Here is a 20,073-nt window from a genome sequence, read left to right as displayed (position 1 = left end):
AGGAGCAGCAGGTAAGCGCATAGTCCCTCCTGCTAACCCTCAATGACTAAGTGTATTTAAAATTGAGAGGTGGGCAACGACGTCAGGGGTGAGGTATACACCCTGATGGTGATTTGGACTCCGTGATTGTGCCCACCCCCAAGATCCTATATGTATGTGTAATGAGAGTGTGAATAATGTGAATGTCTAAGTTGTGGGATAAAATTGAGGCAGAGGCAGCCAGAAGGGGACAGGGGGGGGGGGTAGCCTCCTCTGCACCCTGGTGACATACCCCCACTCCAAGGCCCTGCATGTGTGGGTGGTTGTGGAGGAGCGGGAAGAGGGAGGCAGCTGGAGATGGGGAGGGAAGGAAGGGAGGGGCAGGTAACCCCTCCCTGGGGCCAGCTCCCCCGCTGACCCTAGTAGGCACTCCCACCCTCCGCGACCCGCCAGGGAAGGGGGGCCCAGGCCCATCAGACCGGGGCCCAGTGCAGTAGCGCCCTCCGGCTCCACAGAGCCCTGGATAGTCCACCCAACCCCACCACAGAGAAAACTGCACCCACCCCACCAACCACACATCTTCCAGACTACATAAGACGGTAAACGCCCAGGCTGAGATCTTCCTCCACCTCTCCTGTATCTCCCCCTCCTGCAGAGAGTTCCTGAGAGAAGAAAGCTCCTGCAAGATGTGACCATCCCCCCCACCAGTTGAAGAGCCCCCCAGGCGGCTCGATGCACCGGCGGCACCCTGCTCCAGGGCCGGGCCCCCATGCACCCACCCGCCCACAACCCCGGCAACACACCAACCAGGACCCGAGCCCCCGAGGCCCGGCCCGGGCCCCAGCCCAGAGACCTAGCGCCCCCAGAACCTCACGCCCATCCCGGACCCACCCAGGGGCAGCCAGGTTGCCAGGTCAGTAACCCGCGTCCGTCAGCACAGACCCTCCCCTAGCCCCGCTGCACGCAGCCGCGAGGAAACAGTCACCTGAGAGCCAACAGAGCCCTCAACCGGACGTGACCGCTACCCCGGGTTGAGCCCCCCAAGGAAGATGCCTCCGGGGAACCCCCCGACGCCCTAAGCCTGTCCCTACCCCCTCACCAATCACAACAGTGAAGGCGGGACCAAACTATGACCCCCCACCCCCACTAGGTGATGGAGCTGATAAAAGGGGCCCAGAGCAATTGATCTGATGTGGTGGCAGAGGCTGTGTCAAGACTAATGTAATCTAATAGATAATTTCTATATTGGTTAGAATTAAGATTATTTTTATTTTTCCAGTTCATGAGGACTGTTTTCTTGGCTATGCATAGGGCAGTGAAGATCATATGGGCTATATTCTTTTCTGAAGTGACATTATCTAAGCTGCCCAACAAACACACTAAGGGGGAGGTTGGAATGTTACATTTCAGACATTTTGATAAGTCTTCACATATCTCGCGCCAAAACTTTTGCACTGGTGGACAGAACCAAAGAGCGTGGATGTAATTGTCTGGTGTATTGCCTTGACAGTGTGAGCAGTTGTTGGAAGATGTAAAGCCCATCTTGAACATCCGATGACCTGTAAAGTGCACTCTATGAAGTATTTTGTATTGTATTAATTGCAGACTGGGATTTTTAATTAATTTAAAAGTTTTTAAGCAAATCTGAGACCAGAAGTTTTGGTCTAGGTTGACTGATAAATCTGCTTCCCACTTTGCAGTAGGAAGGGATATTGATTCATCTAATTTAGAAAGTGTTCTGTATATTTTAGATAATAATTTGGGGGATTTAAGAGTAAGAAAATGTGCCGCACTTAGTGGTGTTTGTAATTCAACTTGACTGAGGTTAAATTTCTTTTTTACTATGGATTTAATTTGTTGATATTCTAAAAAAATTTTCTTGTTGATCCCATATTGTTCAACTAGTCTGTCAAATGGAATAAATTCTGTTCCCTCTAATATATGTTCTAAGTATTTAATTCCTTTACAACTCCATTCTGGGAAATTTATCATATTATTGTTTTGTAATATGTCAGGGTTATTCCAGATAGGTGTACGTTTGCATGGGATTAATGAAGACTCCGTTATTTTTAGAAACTCCCACCATGCTGTTAGAGAAAAGCTGATGTTGATACTTTTAAAGCATTCATGTCTTTTGATGTTTGAGCTGATAAATGGTAGGTCTGAAATCTCTAGATCCTTGCATAGTGCCTGTTCAACATCTAGCCAGGGCTCAACTAAGAAGGTATGTTTTAACCATTCTGAGATGAACTGAAGCCTGTTGGCTAAGAAGTATTGGTGAAAATTAGGCAGATCTAATCCTCCTCTATCCTTGGTTCTTTGTAGCGTTTTTAAGCTAATACGCGGGGGTTTATCTTTCCAAAGGAATTTGGAAATATATGAATCCAGAGATCTGAACCAATCTTGTGATGGTTTGTTAGGGATCATCAAAAATAAGTAATTTATTTTTGGCAAGATCATCATTTTTATAGTGGCGACCCTTCCCATGAGTGATATGGGTAAAGATTTCCATCTAGTCAGATCGCCTTCTACTTTCTTTAGAAGTGGGATGTGGTTTAGTTTAGTTAAGTCTGAAAGCTTAGGAGAGATATTAATACCTAAATATTTAATATTTCCGGATTGCAGTGGGGCAGAGGAAGAATTATGGAAGGAGCAGTTAATGGGGAGAACTGTAGATTTTGGCCAGTTAATTGAATAATCTGAAACTCTTGAAAACCAGTTTATTAAAGTAATTACCTCAGAGAGGTTGGTTTGTGTGTTTTGCAGAAAAAGCAACACATCATCCGCATAGAGACTGATTTTATGTTCTATGTTCTTACATTTTATTCCCTTAATTGTTGTAGCCTGTCTAAATGCTGCTGCTAGAGGTTCGATAAAAATTGCAAAAAGTGAGGGGGAGAGTGGGCATCCCTGTCTGGTGCCCCTCAGGAGACAGAAGCTGGAGGATGTCTGGTCATTTGTTCTGATACGAGCCGTTGGTGAATTGTATAATATTCTTATCCAGTTTATGAAAGAGTTTCCAAAACCAAATTTGTGTAAAGTTGCGAATAAAAATTTCCAATTAACTCTGTCAAATGCTTTTTCTGCATCTAGAGATAATATTATGGCTTCGATGTTTTTATCGTATGAGTAGTCTATTAAATTAAGTAATCTACGAGTGTTTGTTGAGGAGTGCCGACCTTTTATGAAACCAGTTTGGTCAGGATGAATTAAGAGGGGGGTCATTTTCTCTAATCTCTTTGAGAGAGCTTTGCAGATTATTTTAAGGTCTACATTTAAGAGAGAAATTGGACGATAGCTTGAGGGAAATAAAGGGTCTTTGCCTGGTTTTAGCAGGAGACTAATGTTGGCAGAATTCATATTTGGTGGTAGTCTGCCCTTTTCCTCGATTTCCTGCAACATGCTGTGGAATACTGGTGCCAAAATTGTCCAGAATTCTTTGTAGAATTCTGCAGGGAAGCCGTCTGGACCTGGAGCCTTATTATTGGGCATACTTATCAGGGCTTCCTGGAGTTCACTTGGCGTCAGTGGCGAATCCAATTCCATTGCTTGACTGTCTAGTAATTTTGGAAGAGTTACGTTGTCAAGAAACAGATCAATTTCATTTTTAGATGGGTTTATTTGTGGTGAGTATAAAGTTTCATAGAAATCCCTAAAAATGTTGTTTATTCTTCCAGGATCATATATTGTGTTCCCCGATAAATCTTTAGCAGCACATATAGTTGTTTTTTCTTTATTTGTTTTTAGCTGGTTAGCTAGAAATCGACCTGATTTGTTACTGTGTTCAAAATTCTGCAAGCGAAGTCTTTGTATAAGGAATTGTGTTTTTTTATTAATAGTTTCATTTAATTCTAGTTTTGTTTTGCATATTTTGTTCAATGTTTCCTGATCTTGGTCGCACGCGTAGGCTTCTTCTAGTGATTTGATGTTTTTTTCTAATTCCTGAATATTTTTGTTTTCTTCTTTCTTTTTGTGTGATGAGAAAGAAATTATTTTACCTCTCATCACAGCTTTCCCTGCTTCCCATAGAACAGAAGCAGATATTCCGGGAGTGTCATTAAAGTCTAAATATGAAGTCCATTCCTTTTTAAAGTATTTAATAAAGTCTTCATCTTTAAGTAGTGATATATTAAATCTCCAGTTTTTACTTGGCGTAGTATTATTCTTGTGCATTAGTGTTAAAGATACAGGACCATGATCGCTGACAGCTATAGGATGAATCTCAGTGTCTGAAATGTCACACAGCAGTGAGCTGCTGACCAAAAAATAATCCAGACGAGAGTAAGAGTGATGAACATGCGAGAAAAAAGTATATTCCTTACTGGTGGGGTGAAGAGAGCGCCATGCATCGCAAAGACCAAAGTCGTTCATATACTGTTTGATTATATTTGTGGACTGCCAATTACGCTGAGTTCCTGTTGTGTTGAGCCTGTGTGTGTGTATGTGTATGCGTGTGTGCGTGTGTGTGTGTGTGTGTGTGTGTGTGTGTGTGCGTGTGTGTGTGTGTGTGTGTGTGTGTGTGTGCGTGTGTGTATGTGTGTGTGTGTGTGTGTGTGTGTGTGTGTGTGCGTGTGTGTGTGTGTGTGTGTGTGTGTGTGTGTGTATGCGTGTGTGCGTGTGTGTGTATGTGTATGCGTGTGTGCGTGTGTGTGTGTGTGTATGTGTGTGTGTGTGTGTGTGTGTGTGTGTGTGTGTGTGTGTCTCTGACTGTCTTGTGTCTCCTCTGCAGGGAGAGTTCAGGTCCAGGATCAAACAGGGGACATCAGGAACAGAAGCAGCTCCATTGATCCGACTCCTCTGATGGCTGATCAATCAGTTTGATCTGTGTGTTCTTTGATTATTGATCAGTGATGTCAGAGTGGAGTCAGTGTGATGTTGTTGTTGTGTGTTTGAGACTTTTAGTGTCCATGAAGGTCTCTGCTGCCGTAGATCCTCTGAACTGTGACAGAGGTCTCACTCTGGAGGAAACTCTCAGCACTTTCCAGCAGCTCCTCCATCATGGAGGACGTTCCCTCACTGTAACAGGTGGAGGAGAGAGGAGAGGAAGCACAGGTGGATCCTCTGAGGAAGAGGAGCGTTCCTACAAACCACATGATCACATGACCAGAGGACAAGCATGTGCAGAAACACATTAAAGTCAGCCTGTAAACACGTTTGTGTAAATTCTAGTCGTGTTTTTCTGTCACATTCAAATAAAAGCAGAGAAAGCAGAACAAATGCTGAAGCTGTCTGTGTGGAATAAAGGAGTTACAGTACTCACACACACACACACACACACACACATCTGTCCAGCAGCTGTCTGAGCTGCAGTCTGTATTGTGTGTGTAATATCTTCATGTTTCTAACATTACAGTTTTATCTTCAGGTGTAAAATCAGCTGCTCTGCTGTCTTCTCTCCTGATCCTGCACTCTAAAAAATATTTTGTTGCCTCAACTTAAAAAAGTAAGGTAACCATTTCCACTCAGCTTTTTAAGTTACAAATTTTGCATATTATTAAGTAAATTCAGCAAGTAATTTTTAGGTTTGGCTAACTCAACTTGTTTAACAAACCAACATGATTTACCTTGACCTCCACAAGCATAATTAGGTTTATGCAACCTAATATTAATTTAAAATTTCTGGTAAAATTAAGTTGAGAAATTACATTAGTTGAGTTACACCAACGAACTTTTTTACATGTATCCTACTCACAATTATCCATGCCAATTAGTTTAGGTTTCTATAGTAGCTTTTCTAAAAATCACACAAAGCCATTTCACTTATTCCAATTGATTATTTTATTACAAAACATTTTCAAAGTAATACACTTCTGTGTCAATACAACATAAATGAGACATTACAGCAGCCCTTTAATTATAAATGACTAAAAAAAAAAAAAGTACTTCATGTACATTAACATTAACTTAAATTGGTATCAACTTGTTCAACTTGTCGCAGAATCAAGGAAATGACAAAAGATTTTAATGTTCAACAACAGAACAATCCAAAGCTAAGATTATATGTATTACAAACTTTTCTCAAAACTACACTCATCTAGGACTGCATACAAAAACGTAACAGGCACATCGGAATACTACAGTCCAATTCACATTCGTTTCATGACAGAAGTTTGCACTTAACAGACATTACCCGTGGACTGGTTTAAGCCCATCAAGTTCCAGAAATACCTCTAGAGTGTTCTTTACTTGTTTTGGGTAGCTCAGATTGAGAGTGTATATAAGCCCCATCATTAAGGCACACACTCTGGGCACATCAAGGTCTTCCAGGACTGCTGTTCCTTCAATCACAATTTTAGCGACAGCTGGGAGAGACACTGCTGCTCGTCTGGTGTCTACAATCTTTACCACTTCTTCTGGGAACTGTTGTTCACCATCCTGGCAAGTAGGTAGTTTAAATGGAAACATGTCAGCATTTTATGTGCCATTTAAAAATAAAACACAAAAGAATGCGAGATTCACCTACCAGCTGTTCTCTGAAGAGATCCTCTTCCTTCTCTTTCAGGTACACCTTCAGGCAACGGATTGCGACCTCTCTCTTCATTTCCACCGAACTCTGGAGAATAAAAAAAGCAAAACAAAACTTAAACTTACAGTTTATTAGGTGAAAAGTCAAAACTATTACATTTATGTGACTTGCATTGTGCCAAATATTGATTTTAAATATGTTTTTAAAAGAAATAAAGATTTAATCTTTGTAACTTCAATTTAAACTGTTACACACTGGCCTGCTTTAAATGCCCACTTTGCTAGCAATAGGATAAAGTGACTAAAAGTAAATGTAACCTAAATTTCATCAACAGCACAATTGTGCTTTTGATGAATAGGACCTGAATCAGAGAATGACATGAACTATAACTGTAACAACTAATTCATCAATACACCTGCGAGGTACATTATATATACTTTCCAGTTTTAGTAGTAGGTGGGCTAAATGTTTCTCAATTAAATTAGGCAATTCCCCAATTTCTTCATCCTCTTCATTTGCTACATCTTCACACAATGGATTTTCATTATGTTCCTCAAGAGGATCATCTCCTGCATTCAAACGACTGACACACCTCTGTATCAGCTCAGGCTTGAAGTCATCCAATGAGTGAGGAGTGTGTTTTCGGTTCCTATGAGAAGCACATGTTCAAATGAGCAGTAACAATCCCAGTACAGGCAAGGTATAAACAGTCCACCATGGCTATGTTTAAGCCTGTAATGCTTTAAGAGCTCATTCCTTCTTGATGTTTCAAACTTGCAAATTTTGCAAGTCCAATGCATTTTGAAATTTACTGCGACCTTTTGTAATGCAAAGAATTATTGAAGCTTTTGAGTTAACAAGCTATTTTAAGTATAAAACCTTCTCTAAAACACTACAATGCAACACTGAAAAAGATTAATCATAAAGACTGAACAAAATTGAATTTTAAAATTGACATCTACAGACTGCAGTTTAAACTTGTAATAAGGTGTCAAATCCAAATGTGCAAGAGAAATTTCTTTTAAACTATTTAAATACCACTGTGGACATGCCACAATCCCACACTTTACATTATGCTTACAATTACAGAAAGCAAATGCAAGTCGTATGCACGCGCGCGCACACACACACACACACACACACACACACACACACACACACACACAATATTGTTTTTTTTTGTTTTTTTTTTGCTAGGTCAACCAACTTTAATCTCAGGCAGAATTCCCAGTCGAGCTTAGAACATCAACACAATTGATAGAAATACTTTTAGTCAGGGATAAATTCACCACATTTGACTCTGTCAGTAATTAGTTACCTCACCCGAGACCATCTTGTGGAAACACGAATTTACTCTGACACCATGATAAAAATGCAGGCAGCTACTGACCGGTTAATTTGAACATATACGGGTTCAAATTGAACATGCTCTGCTGTCGGCATAGTCTATCAGCTAACCAAATGTACCCTGACAAGTGACATGTTTTAATTGTATCTGTACTCTTTTATTTGTGAGGAACGTTTGCTAGCTAAAAGAAACGGCTAGCTAAACTTAAAAAAACAACAACAACTCTACTCTGCTAAATTACGATTAAAACCATCAAATTTCAGTTTTTTTTAATATGACATTTTAGAGTGTACAAATATAACTTGTAATTCATCTATTTAGAATTCAGTACTTACTTAACTCACCGAACACAGTCGAGGGCAAACACACCTCTTCTCCCACGAAGCCACAAGAATCCAGATACGAACATATGCTACGGGGTTGCCCTCGTCTGTCTGAATGGTCTCAATTCAAACAGGAAGGATGTTGAAACTCATTTTTACATGTTACAATAACTTAATATTTTCTGTTGTTGATTGATGACAAAAGTATTTTATTCAATATACTCAAACATTTAAGTTAAGGAGCTGTTTTTTAATTTTTGTGTTGCACTGACTTCTAACATTGATTATTCAACTCACTGAAACGTTTACATGTAGGCAACTTACTTTTTTTAGCAGAAAAATGCTTTTTTGTTAAGTTCTACCGACAAACACAACGAATATTTTTTAGAGTGTGTGTGATTGATTCGATCCTGCAAACGCCACAAATTTCATTCCAGCTTTGATTTGAAAGCCAGCGAGTAAAAGGATCAGCGATAGTTTTCAGAGCGATGCCAAAGCTTGGGTTCCTCTCCTACAGCAGCTTTTCTTTTCTTTCTTTCTCTCCCTGTGAAATACAGCAGCTGGACCTTTGGCTGCAACACACTGTGAGACAAACTGCACACAAACAGTTTGTGTGTTTGCTGATGTTTGTTGAGCTGATAGAAACGCTGCATTTGAAATTAGCTGACACTTCAAAAACGTTCCTCCCTTTATGCTCGCTGCTCTTCAGCAGGGCTAGCTAGATGCTAAAGTAGCGCTAACACAACTTACCTGCAGTCGTTCAGGTGTCGTCCCAAAAACATATCAAATAAAAACATGGCCCACTTTAAGCCCTGACTGTGACTCACAGTTTGACTCTTTCGTCTCTTTTTATGTGATTAATAAATGAACAGGATTTCCTTTCATGTGTTTCTGTTCAGGCTCAAATCACTTTGATGTTTGAAGGCTCGCACTGATGGAATAATAACTCCCCTCAAATGTGTTAAAGCTAAAGTAACCAGCCTGTTTGAACATGTAAGGAGTAGAAAGTACAGATACCTGTAAATCCTACTGAAGTACAGTAACAGAGTATTTGTACTTAGTTACTTCCCACCTCTGGCCCTACCGTTTTATCCCATATGACTAAAGCCAGGTAGGGGCTGGCTGGATTCAGCAGAGCAAACATCTAATGTAGTCGTGGGCTCACAAGTTTCTCTCTGAGTGCTGTCATGGTGTAGTTGTCATGGTGACACAAGGTTTGGCCCTGACCAAAGCGCTCGGCACAGACATGGTAGAGAAGGCCGTCACTAAACGATGGAGGCGGGGAAGCGAGACTCAGAGGGGTGAGGTATCCTGGTGTTACTGAGGAGAACTCTGCTCTCTCTTTCTAGTCCCTGTTATTTACTCACACTGTCCCATTTACAGCAGCTGAATCCTCTGTGATGCTGTTCACACTAATATGGTTGGATCACGCTCAGACTGACTCTGACTGTCAGCTCACTCTTGAACACACTGAGTTTCTGGGAGTCTGGCAGGTATAAGACCCTCTTCAGGAACTGACTCAAAGAAGAAAAAGTGGATGTTTTCATTTGATCGTCTTTTTCACTGGACGTGGGTGAAACTCCTGGATATCAAAGACATTCTGAGGATCACTGAAGTTAAACGGCTGAAAGTTTAAAGAGAATTGTAAAATGATAAGATGATGATTGACTAATAAGATTATCTGACAGGTCCTTAAAGTGGCCCCTTGGTGGAGCTCAGCAGGACGACAGGTGGCTGTGAGCTCATTTTAAAATCATCATAGAATAAACAGAAACATTAGCAGATGACGTTTGAAGGCTTTACATGTGTTGGATATGAATGTTTGGAGCCCAGATCATCATTGGTCTGGTTTCAGTGTGGATGCTTTTCTCCATGTTGGCCTGAGGGTGGTGCTGTTTAGCCTGTACTGAGTATTTGTCACTATGCTGTGGGTGGAGTCAGTGATTGGCTGAAGGTGCCTTCTTTAAAGCGGGAACACTGGCTCAGCTTTCCTACCTCCTTCCTCCCAGCTGGACCACGCTGCATCAACAAGTGATTGTCTGTGTGTGGAAGAGTGATGCCATTGTACACACTGTAAATATCTTCTTCAGCTGTGTGGGTGGAGAAGCTTTTCTGTCAGGGAGGCGTGTCCTTCTCACCTTCAGACATGAGATTAGAAAGAGAGAGAGTTCAGATCACAGTGCAGATATGAATGAATGAATCGTGCTCGTCCTCACGGCTCCTGCATGCTTTTAAAAAAGTGTGTGTTCAGCTCTGATCTCCAATCTGTTCTTTTCTCTCTTTGTTTCCTGGGTTCATGATCATCATCACACCGTCTGAGGCTCCTAAATATCCACGTTTGCTTGTTTCACTTTCACACTCTGGGAGTCAAAGATGTTTCAGCTCCAAACTCACTGAGAGCTCCTCGTGCCCACCACGTGACCACAAACATCTTTGTGCTCACGTGCTGCTCGTGTCTGAGACGCTTTAGTTTGAAGGAGACAAACTGCAGACGCAGCATTTCCTGTTCCTGAGTGTAAACCTGAGCATTTGAAATGAGCTCCACAGGGAAGCTGTAGGTGACAGAGATGCTCACAGACTCACTGACGTTACAGTCTGTCAGCATCACGCAGTATCACAGACACACGGGAAGGTTTAGTGCAAGTGCTGAGAGACACACAGCAGACATGTTGACTGGAAACATGTCAGACTGAAATAAAGCAGAAGCACATGTTAGCACATGCTAATATGATGTGGATGTGTTTAGTGTGGGAGCAGGACTCACCTGAGACACACCTGTGTGGATGCTGCTGCTTCCTGCTCTGCTCTTTCTGCTGATTCAGCGTCTTCATCACGTCTGAGGCTCTGTCACAGTTTGTTTGTTAACATCATCATGGACACAACACAAGCACATCTATGTGACATTTCCTATGGTTGTGATTGATGTGGATGTAGAACATGTCACTATCTCATTGTTTAATAAAGTAAATGTTCCATTAGAAACACAGACAGTAGAATTATAAACAGAGTTTGAAACACGAGACATTTGATGGAAGTTTGACCTCATTTGACCTTGAAAAAGAGCTCAGAGCTCCAAAATGGCTCTAAAGAGCATTATTATCACTTTGACCTTCAGATCCATCTGTTGACCTTGAAGTGAGGTCAGAGGTCAGATGTGAGCTGATATCTTCATGTGCTCCTTTCTACATGTTGATGATCCACAGCACACTTGTTCCAATCCTGCTTTCTAAGTTTGAGGCTTTTCTCAGTTTCCATCAATAAATCATGAAGTCGACCTTGAAGACTTGGGTGGATGTGAGCCAGATGTGAACAGATGTTTAACATGAGCCCGCTCTACACCCCTACAAAGTTTGATCAGAGTTCATTCACAACTATTCGAGCTGTCGTGTTCACACACAGAACGACACGCACACACACGCTACCACAAACATAACCTGTGTTTTCAAGGTGAGCTAAAGCTCCAGGTGTCACATCAAACACTCACAGGGAAAACACCAATCACAGCACGCACACATATACTGAACATGACAGAGAGAGTTATTAGAGACCAGCTTTTATCACATTTATTCTTCCTCAAAGTTCCAACAGAGCCGAACAACCCAGAGGGAAATGTCCGGGTCCTCCCAGCAGCCAGTGAGCTTCTGTAGAGAGGACACGTGAATAAAGCCGCAGTGATCCACAAACACAAACAGCTCTTTGCTGCCTTTGACTCCTTACTTGATGCAACAGCTGATGCTGTCAAACAAAAACAAACTTCATGTTGACCATCAAACTGATCTTTATTGTCTTTCTTGCAGAAAGTTTCATTATTTCATGGGCAGCTGAAAGAAGTAAGAAGTGTAGAATATGACAGGAAATAAGTGGAAGAACAAAATCTTCATTTCCTCCAAGTCTTCTGGGCCTGGATGTGATGGAAACACTCACTGAGTCCACTGCTGTGCTCATCACTGAAGCTCATAATGCAGCAGGTAGTATTGCACATTTGCAGGACTGAAACATGTTGGAAACCTTGGAGGATTTCCTGCTTCTTCTCCAGGTCATTGAAGCAAACTGCTGGGCCTGAGCGGGCAGTTTCCCATCGAGTGTCCAAAAACTCTTTAACATGGTGGAGATTTCATAGCCACGCTGTAACCACGCTGTAAGAACACGAGGATGATCCACCGTCACCGTTCTCATAGGGGGGTGGTCTGATTGGTGGAGTTTCTCTGTTGTTGTCGAGTCTTTACTTTACAGTAGAAACTCCTGCAGGTGACTGTTGTTGTCATTTGCTGCTGTAGAAATAAAACTGAAGGAGTTTTGCAGGTAGAAGATATTTGATTTACAGCTTCTCACACACGAGACCAGGCCTGCAGCTATCCATTATTTTAGTGTGTAAACAGACTCCGCCTCCACGTTAAACTGTGACATCATCATCACTGCTGCTGTTATCAGTGTTTGTGTTTAACACTGGAGGCTGTGTGGGCTTAATGTGCTCAGACTTTTATTCACACGCTGCTCATGAACACGTTTCTATTGGAGGTCTGTGAAACATGGAAGCAAAGAATTTTATAATCGAATTATTGGAATCACTCGATGAATCGTTGCAGCTCTACACGAGACACTTTCTTTAAAAACCATCAGACTGCTTTCATACATGTTAACGCTTAAATACAGAAAACTTCAGCCTGATATTCCCGACGTATGAAACTATGTTCAAATCCAGATGAACTTTTTTAGAAGGAGCCTGTTTCTGTTAATATCACATCAAAAGTCTGTGATGGTGTTCGGTCTCGTGTTCCCAGCATTAACCTGTGAAATGTTCATATTTATGTACCAGTCAAAGGTAAAACATGTTTTCTAATAAACTGTGTTTGTAAGATCTGCTGGTTGTAAGAAGAAGTGTGTAAATGTCCCCAGTGGCTGCTGTGGTTTACATGGTGAGATAACATGTGAGAAATAATTCAGATACTGAGGCTACAAACTGTTAGTTAGTGCTGCTGTGGAGACGGATAAAGAACATGTGATGATGATAAAACTAAGAGCTGAACTCCCCCAGCTAACATTATCTGGGCTGAACCATTAAAATAGGTGGGGCACTTCCTTTAGGGAGTATAATAGACATTACAAACCTCCATGTGTCCACACATCAACTGTCACTGCAGCCTCAGAGCAACAAAAGTGTTTAGACCCACTGTGTCCTTAACCCACAGTCACTCCCCATGAGCATTTCTACTGCTGAACACAAGCCTGGTGAAACTTCAGCTGCCCAACACACTGTTAGTGACTCACAGATTTTTCCTTTGTTCTCTGTCAAAGCTGATGTTCCCACTTCCTTGTGATCCTCCCTCATGTGCTCCTGGTTTCTCTCTTGTGTTCTTTGGACTTCTGTATACAAACCAGGGCTGGACTGGGACAAAAAATAGGCCCGGGCATTTTGACTAGAGACCGGCCCCCCAGGTATTATAGGAAAAGCCATAAAACCTTTGAATGAAAACAGACACTGTTGTGACAGTGATGTACAGTCTTGTTGGTATATGTATGATTTCTATACATTTTACATCAGATAAAAACTTTGGTTGTAAGATTCAGATAATTATTTATTAAAAGCGAGACATTTTAAATGAGAATAAGAAAGAAAAGTATTTCTTTGTGCCCCCCTCTCCCTGTTAATGCCCTACCTGCCCCCCTGGCAACACTTTGCTAGACCCGCCCCTGCACAGTTACCAGCTGTCAGCTACCTAAAAAAGGATCCTGGTGTTATTTGTCTCTCAGAAACAGTTCATAACTTCCCTTCAACTCATCCATGTCACCTAAAAGGTAAACCTGTTTCTCCATCACAGCTCTGATGATTCAGTAAGGACATCTCCTGGTTTCATCTTCATGTTTCCCTCTCACCACATATCCAAACCGACATCATGACCAGCAGCTTTACAGCTGTGGCTCCAGCAAACATCAGCTGATACTAGAAATTAATATTAAATAACAACAGCTGATCAAGCTTAAACGTGCTGCTGTTTAACGCGACATCTGCTGGTTTCCTCTTTGTGGCACAAAGTGGGCGATAAACAAACAAGAGAGAAAAGCCGATCAGCTGATCATTGATCAGTTTCATGATTGAAGTAGAAACAGGAGAGGGAGGGGGGAGAAGAAGAGGCAGCTGTGCAGCAAACACAGAATAAATCCAGCTTTGTGTCTTTTTCATTGTAGCTGAAGACAAACTGCATTTCGTTTCACCTCAATACGAAACGCGTAATATTTTCTCTGAACACGAGACGATTCTGTTTTTTAGGGCTAAAAAACTCAGAGGGGACGGTTGGCAACTCCAATAATTAACCTTGTGAATAAAATAAAGTTCACTATCAGTAACATCATAGCACCACCCAGCTGTATAGAAACTCCATCATGCTAGCTAGTAGCAGTACGAGTTAATGTAACTGACTGTAAAAAGTCAGCACAGCGGGCACTGGGCGCTCCGTCTCTGGGCTGGGGCCTGGGCCGGGCCTCGGGGGCTCGGGTCCTGGTTGGTGTGTTGCCGGGGTTGTGGGCGGGTGGGTGCATGGGGGCCCGGCCCTGGAGCAGGGTGCCGCCGGTGCATCGAGCCGCCTGGGGGGCTCTTCAACTGGTGGGGGGGATGGTCACATCTTGCAGGAGCTTTCTTCTCTCAGGAACTCTCTGCAGGAGGGGGAGATACAGGAGAGGTGGAGGAAGATCTCAGCCTGGGCGTTTACCGTCTTATGTAGTCTGGAAGATGTGTGGTTGGTGGGGTGGGTGCAGTTTTCTCTGTGGTGGGGTTGGGTGAACTGTCCAGGGCTCTGTGGAGCCGGGGGGCGCTACTGCACTGGGCCCCGGTCTGATGGGCCTGGGCCCCCCTTCCCTGGCGGGTCGCGGAGGGTGGGAGTGCCTACTGGGGTCAGCGGGGGAGCTGGCCCCAGGGAGGGGTTACCTGCCCCTCCCTTCCTTCCCTCCCCATCTCCAGCTGCCTCCCTCTTCCCGCTCCTCCACAACCACCCACACATGCAGGGCCTTGGAGTAGGGGTATGTCACCAGGGTGCAGAGGAGGCTACCCCCCCCCCCCCCCCCGTCCCCTTCTGGCTGCCTCTGCCTCAATTTTATCCCACAACTTAGACATTCACATTATTCACACTCTCATTACACATACATATAGGATCTTGGGGGTGGGCACAATCACGGAGTCCAAAGTACCATCAGGGTGTACACCTCACCCCTGACGTCGTTGCCCACCTCTCAATTTTAAATACACTTAGTCATTGAGGGTTAGCAGGAGGGACTATGCGCTTACCTGCTGCTCCTTGGCAGGTAGCTCCATGCCCTCCTGGGTTTTAATTGCACCTTAGAACACATATGCATCAACACTACAATGAGCGGGTGGAGGGAGGTTTGGAGTCTTCTCCCACCCCCATTCTCTGCGGCCTGCTGGAGCGGGAGGGCTAGTAGGAGGAGTTGGCCGTCCGACTGCGGTCTGGGGTGTGGGGCCTCCCTGCTGCTGCGGAGTCGGGGTGGTCTGCCTCTCCCCACCGCAGGGAAAAGGGTAACACCACCTGGGTCTGGGTGCAGTTCCCCCCTCCAGGGGCAAGGGTACCTAGACCCGGTTTGTAGAGTACGCTTGGGGAGTGTGATCGTGTGTACAGCGTCTCTTTATGTCTGTCTCCACGTTGGTTGAGTGTGGAGTGAGTGCATATGAGAGCATGAGGGTGGGAATGGATGTTTGTGTCTGTGTGTGCCTGTATGTCTGTGTCTATATGTCAGGTTGGGTATCAGACGCCACCTCTCTGGGGACACCTCAGGCCCTCCAAGGTTTGGAGGCCTATCTCCACCCACCACCACTTCCCCTGCCGGTGGCGGACTCCCTCAGGTGTCGGTGTGTTGGTGGTTCTTTGTGTCTGGGGGTGGGCGTCCGGGTACACACCGGCTCACTCCTTGGCGGCCGCTTGTCGGGGCCTGGGGCCTGGGGCTCGCTCGGGCCCCTTTGGAGGTGGGGTGCCCCCGGCCTCTCGGCCTAGGGCTCGGTCACTCAGGCGCAGCTGGGGGCCGGCGGAGCTCACGGGCGCGTCACTGCAACTCCCCCTGACTTCTGCTCCGCGGCTGCTGGGCGAGCCCTCATCTGGGACTCTCCTCAGCTCTTACTGGGACAGTGGCGCGGCTGCCCCTCTGTTGGTCTTCCATGGTCTCTTGTGTTCTGGGGGCCTCTGGATGTCTGGAGTTTTGATCTCCTCCATACCCACTTCACACCCTGGAGGACGGGGCTGTGGCCCCCCCACACTCCCTAGCAGATCATTACATGGAGAAACCTTTGGAATGCAAGCATGCTGATCCACACAGGTATGCACACATGGGTATTCACAGACGCGGACTAAAGCTTTCTTGGCTGCTGCCTCAAAGCACACTGTGCGCTGTCTATCTTGCGTGCTGCACAATATCGTTTATTACTTAGTAAATACTGATATCTATGACTAGCTAGTTTATTGTGATGGTGCTTTGTTTTCTCTATTATTATGTTGCTCTTTGTTGTTTGCTGTCTCCTCTGTTTGTTTTTGTTTGTTTGTTTGTTTGTTTTTTTGTCTCTCTTCCCCCCCCTTCTCACCGTCTCTTCTCCCCTTTGGTTTTCTTTCTTTCTCTCCCCCTCTCTCTCTCATTCATTCCCCCTGTCCTATTTATTAAAAAAAAAAAAAAATGACAAAGGATGAACTGAAGCTCTGCCATCACGTAATGTCGCATACTGCTGTTTCTGATGTCATTTAGAAAAAAAAAAAAAAAAAAAAAAAGAAAATAAACTCCAGCTAAACTTGGTTTATATCTGACCCGGATAGACTGCAGGTCATAACTTCTTACCTGAAGTTCAGTTCACCTGATTCTTGGACCGGCGGCCGCCTCGGGTCTCTCCTTCTCCTGCCTCCCCTTTCTCTCATCCACCTGCTGGCCTCCACCACTTGCTAATGTTACTGAACCTGTGGAAGCTCCGATAGCCACCACCAAACAACTGAGTTATTTCATTGTTTATACCGTTACCAGAAAAAAAAATCATCGGCCCATAAAAACGAAAAATCACCATCAGCCCACCGATGAGTTTACCAACACAAGATGAGTTTCTAATGTTGACCTTAATCTAACCTTTAGGTCCAGTCCCTGCTCTGTCATTACAGGATGCTCTGAGCAGTCATGGATCCTGCAGATTCACTGTGTTCAAAGACTTTAGCTCAGACTCCACAGAAGCAGCTTTGTGGAGGATCCATGAGGAGACTCTGGAACAATGATGGCTTGTAGATGTTTTGCTGCTGTGGCTCAGGGACTTGGTGAGTTCTCACTCTCCAGCTTCTTCTGACCAGGACTCCATTTCCCAGCTTTCCTACAAAAAGCAACACTTTCCAGTTCAGCAGAGTCCAGTGGATGGTGCTGCCTCCACTGCCCTCAACCTCCAGCTCAGCCGCCCTCTGCTGGTCCCTTATACTGCAGTGTTGATGGAATACTGCTCTGCTCCCACTGACCTCCTCCTCTGCCTCCAAAGGGTCTCCACCTGCACTGCTGTCTGTGTGCTACACCTCTGGAGAGGCCTCCACTGCTGCCTACGGCCTCAGCAGCCTGTCCATTCTCCTGAAGTGCTCCTCTTCTTGGCTCCACCTTGTGGATGACCTCATGAACTGTTTCTGCTCCCCTCTGAGTTTTTTACTTTTTTAGTTCCTGTCTGTTGGTCGTCTGCTTCCACTCCTGGACTCTGAAGCTTCTTCTGTTTTCTCTGATTTTGATTTTCACTTTGTTCCCCTGGAGATGTTTGTGCTCTTTGGACGTCTGCATGAAACCTAATAAACTGTTGGTGTGTTTGTTTAGACTGTGTCAGGTTTGAATTTCATTTAGAGAAGAGGTCAGAGTAACATGTTTAGCATGTATATATATTTTATTTTTCTTCTCTTAAAGCTGTTTTGAATCCAAAACAACACATTTACAATAAAGACAAACATTAATAAACCAGTTGCAGAACTGTATGGGGTACACACACTCACACTCCTCATACATAATCTATACTCCTGGGCCCAGGCACCAGCACCCCTGGAGGGGATTATCTGCCCCCAGACCCAGGAGATGGTTCCCTTTACTGGAACCATGAATTCTGCTGTGTAAACATCCTGAAGGAGAACATCCGGCCATCAGTTCATGGCCTGAAGCTTAAGAGCACTCAGGCAGCAGGACAATGATCTGAAACATACCAGTAAGTCGACCTCCGACTGGCTAAAAAACAAACAAACAAACAAAATGAAGTTTTTGGAGTATGTGATAAAAGGACCCGACACAAACAGTGTTTAATTAAAAAAACTGCATTTTCTATTTACACAAGTTGTCTTTGTCTAATAGTAAATATTTGTTTGATCTGAAACATGTAAATGTGACAAACACACAAAAAAGGGAAATCAGGAAGGAGGCAAACACTTTTCACACCACTGTGTGCAGAATTGTGCAACCTTAACAAAAACAATATGTGACTTGTGTTATTATTTGTTATGAACAAATCTTTTTTACACACAAATTCTCATCTATAGATGCACAAACATAACATTTCCAGATTTATTTTGATTTACAAGGTTACAAAAATTTGAGCCCAAACAGCTGCCTCCACACATTCTTTTACACTGATGTAGGTTGAAGCTTTCTAAGTAGCGCGAGCGACTAGGCAATAACTAATATAACTAATAATCAGTAACAAACTAGATTCTCCTAATCCCATACAAACATCAAACCCAACAAAGGTACACAAATCATAGAAAAACTGCAAAATTTTGGAATCCCTTTTCTTGTGTGAGCTGCATTTCTTTGGACCTTCCCTCCTTTTGACACATGGACCTTCCCTGTGTTAATTTACCATAATTAGGAGAATGAGAAAATAAAAAAGTTAGGTACATTGTCTCTTGGGTTTTCTGAGGGCTTCTCCTCTGGGGTAGTTTTACTTTGGGCCTGTAAATCTGTGTTAAGAGATGAAGTTAGTGTGGTTTTCATGTTAATCCTGTGCTCTGGTTCCATATTGTGTTTAACTCCTGGCTCTGCCACTGCATCCACACTATACCTGCCAGAAAACAGAATCTTTGAGTTAATATAAGCCTTACATTTACAAACAGCTGTCGTTTATGGGAGTAATAAGGCTGTAGCCACAAGTTTGTGATACAACAGCTACAACAAGGGTCATCCTAAACTAGCTGCAGTCTAAAGTGTCAGTTTGAAGTCAGTCAAAGCTTTGTCTGCATCATCGGTCTGTTGTAGTCTGTCATGTCCAGTCAGTCTCCTCACATGTGTCACTGCTGATTGTGGAGCCTCTCATGCAGCATGTTTGGGTTTCCACTGACAGAAATATGAGGTCATGTAAAAAGAAAAGAAAATCCTTGTGAGTTTGGATCGATGCAATCCTTTTCAGACAGATGGACTCACCATCTGATGTGATCACATGTTCCAGAAAGGTGAATCTCTCCAAAGCTCATTGTAATTTGGAGAGGCTCACCTTGTAAACATTCTCATTGAGGTATTTTGAAGTGCTTTAGTTTCAGTCTTGCAGGGCTGCTTGAAAGGAGAACAGATTATTAAATCATTTATGCAAACATGTCGGCCCCTCCTGAGAAACGAAACCTGACAGGTTTTCTTTAAGTGCACTGTTAAAAACACGGGGCTCTGCTTTAAGACGTGCAAATATAATTTTGTTTAATGCTTCTCAAACGCAGTGCAATGTTTCACCCCTGAATGTCAGATTCCTCCCAGTCTTTGTGCTGTTGCACTCATTTTATTCAGCTTTACAAATAAAAACAGATAAAATGCTCTCATGTATTTTGTAAAAACACTTTTGTTCAGTGAGAATTACCCTGGCTGCACACTAATCTTTTGTCAAATACACACTGTTTATTCATGCTGCTCAGTGTCTTGATGCATGCTCAGTCATCCAGGTAAGGAAATCTCAAAAAGTTAATTGTCTGTGAGCTCGAGGC

General features: G+C 43.5%; 2 long non-coding RNA genes across 2 annotated transcripts in view; one reads left to right on the top strand and one right to left on the bottom strand.

Moving 5' to 3' along the window:
• Positions 1 to 20,073, top strand: part of LOC145425902 (uncharacterized) — a 31,973-nt gene that overhangs the window by 6,188 nt on the left and 5,712 nt on the right. The gene's annotated exons all lie outside the window — the stretch shown is intronic.
• Positions 5,498 to 8,174, bottom strand: LOC145425905 (uncharacterized). The gene is made up of 3 exons (XR_013906672.1): positions 8,129 to 8,174; positions 6,443 to 7,094; positions 5,498 to 6,354 (listed from the first exon to the last, which is right to left on the bottom strand). It is a non-coding gene; the product is annotated as an uncharacterized LOC145425905 (long non-coding RNA).

The sequence above is a fragment of the Astatotilapia calliptera genome, chromosome 3 (genome assembly GCF_964374335.1).
Source record: "Astatotilapia calliptera chromosome 3, fAstCal68.1, whole genome shotgun sequence".
NCBI lineage: Eukaryota > Metazoa > Chordata > Actinopteri > Cichliformes > Cichlidae > Astatotilapia > Astatotilapia calliptera.
Note: the sequence above shows the minus strand (reverse complement) of the source record. Positions and strands in the feature narration are given on the sequence as shown.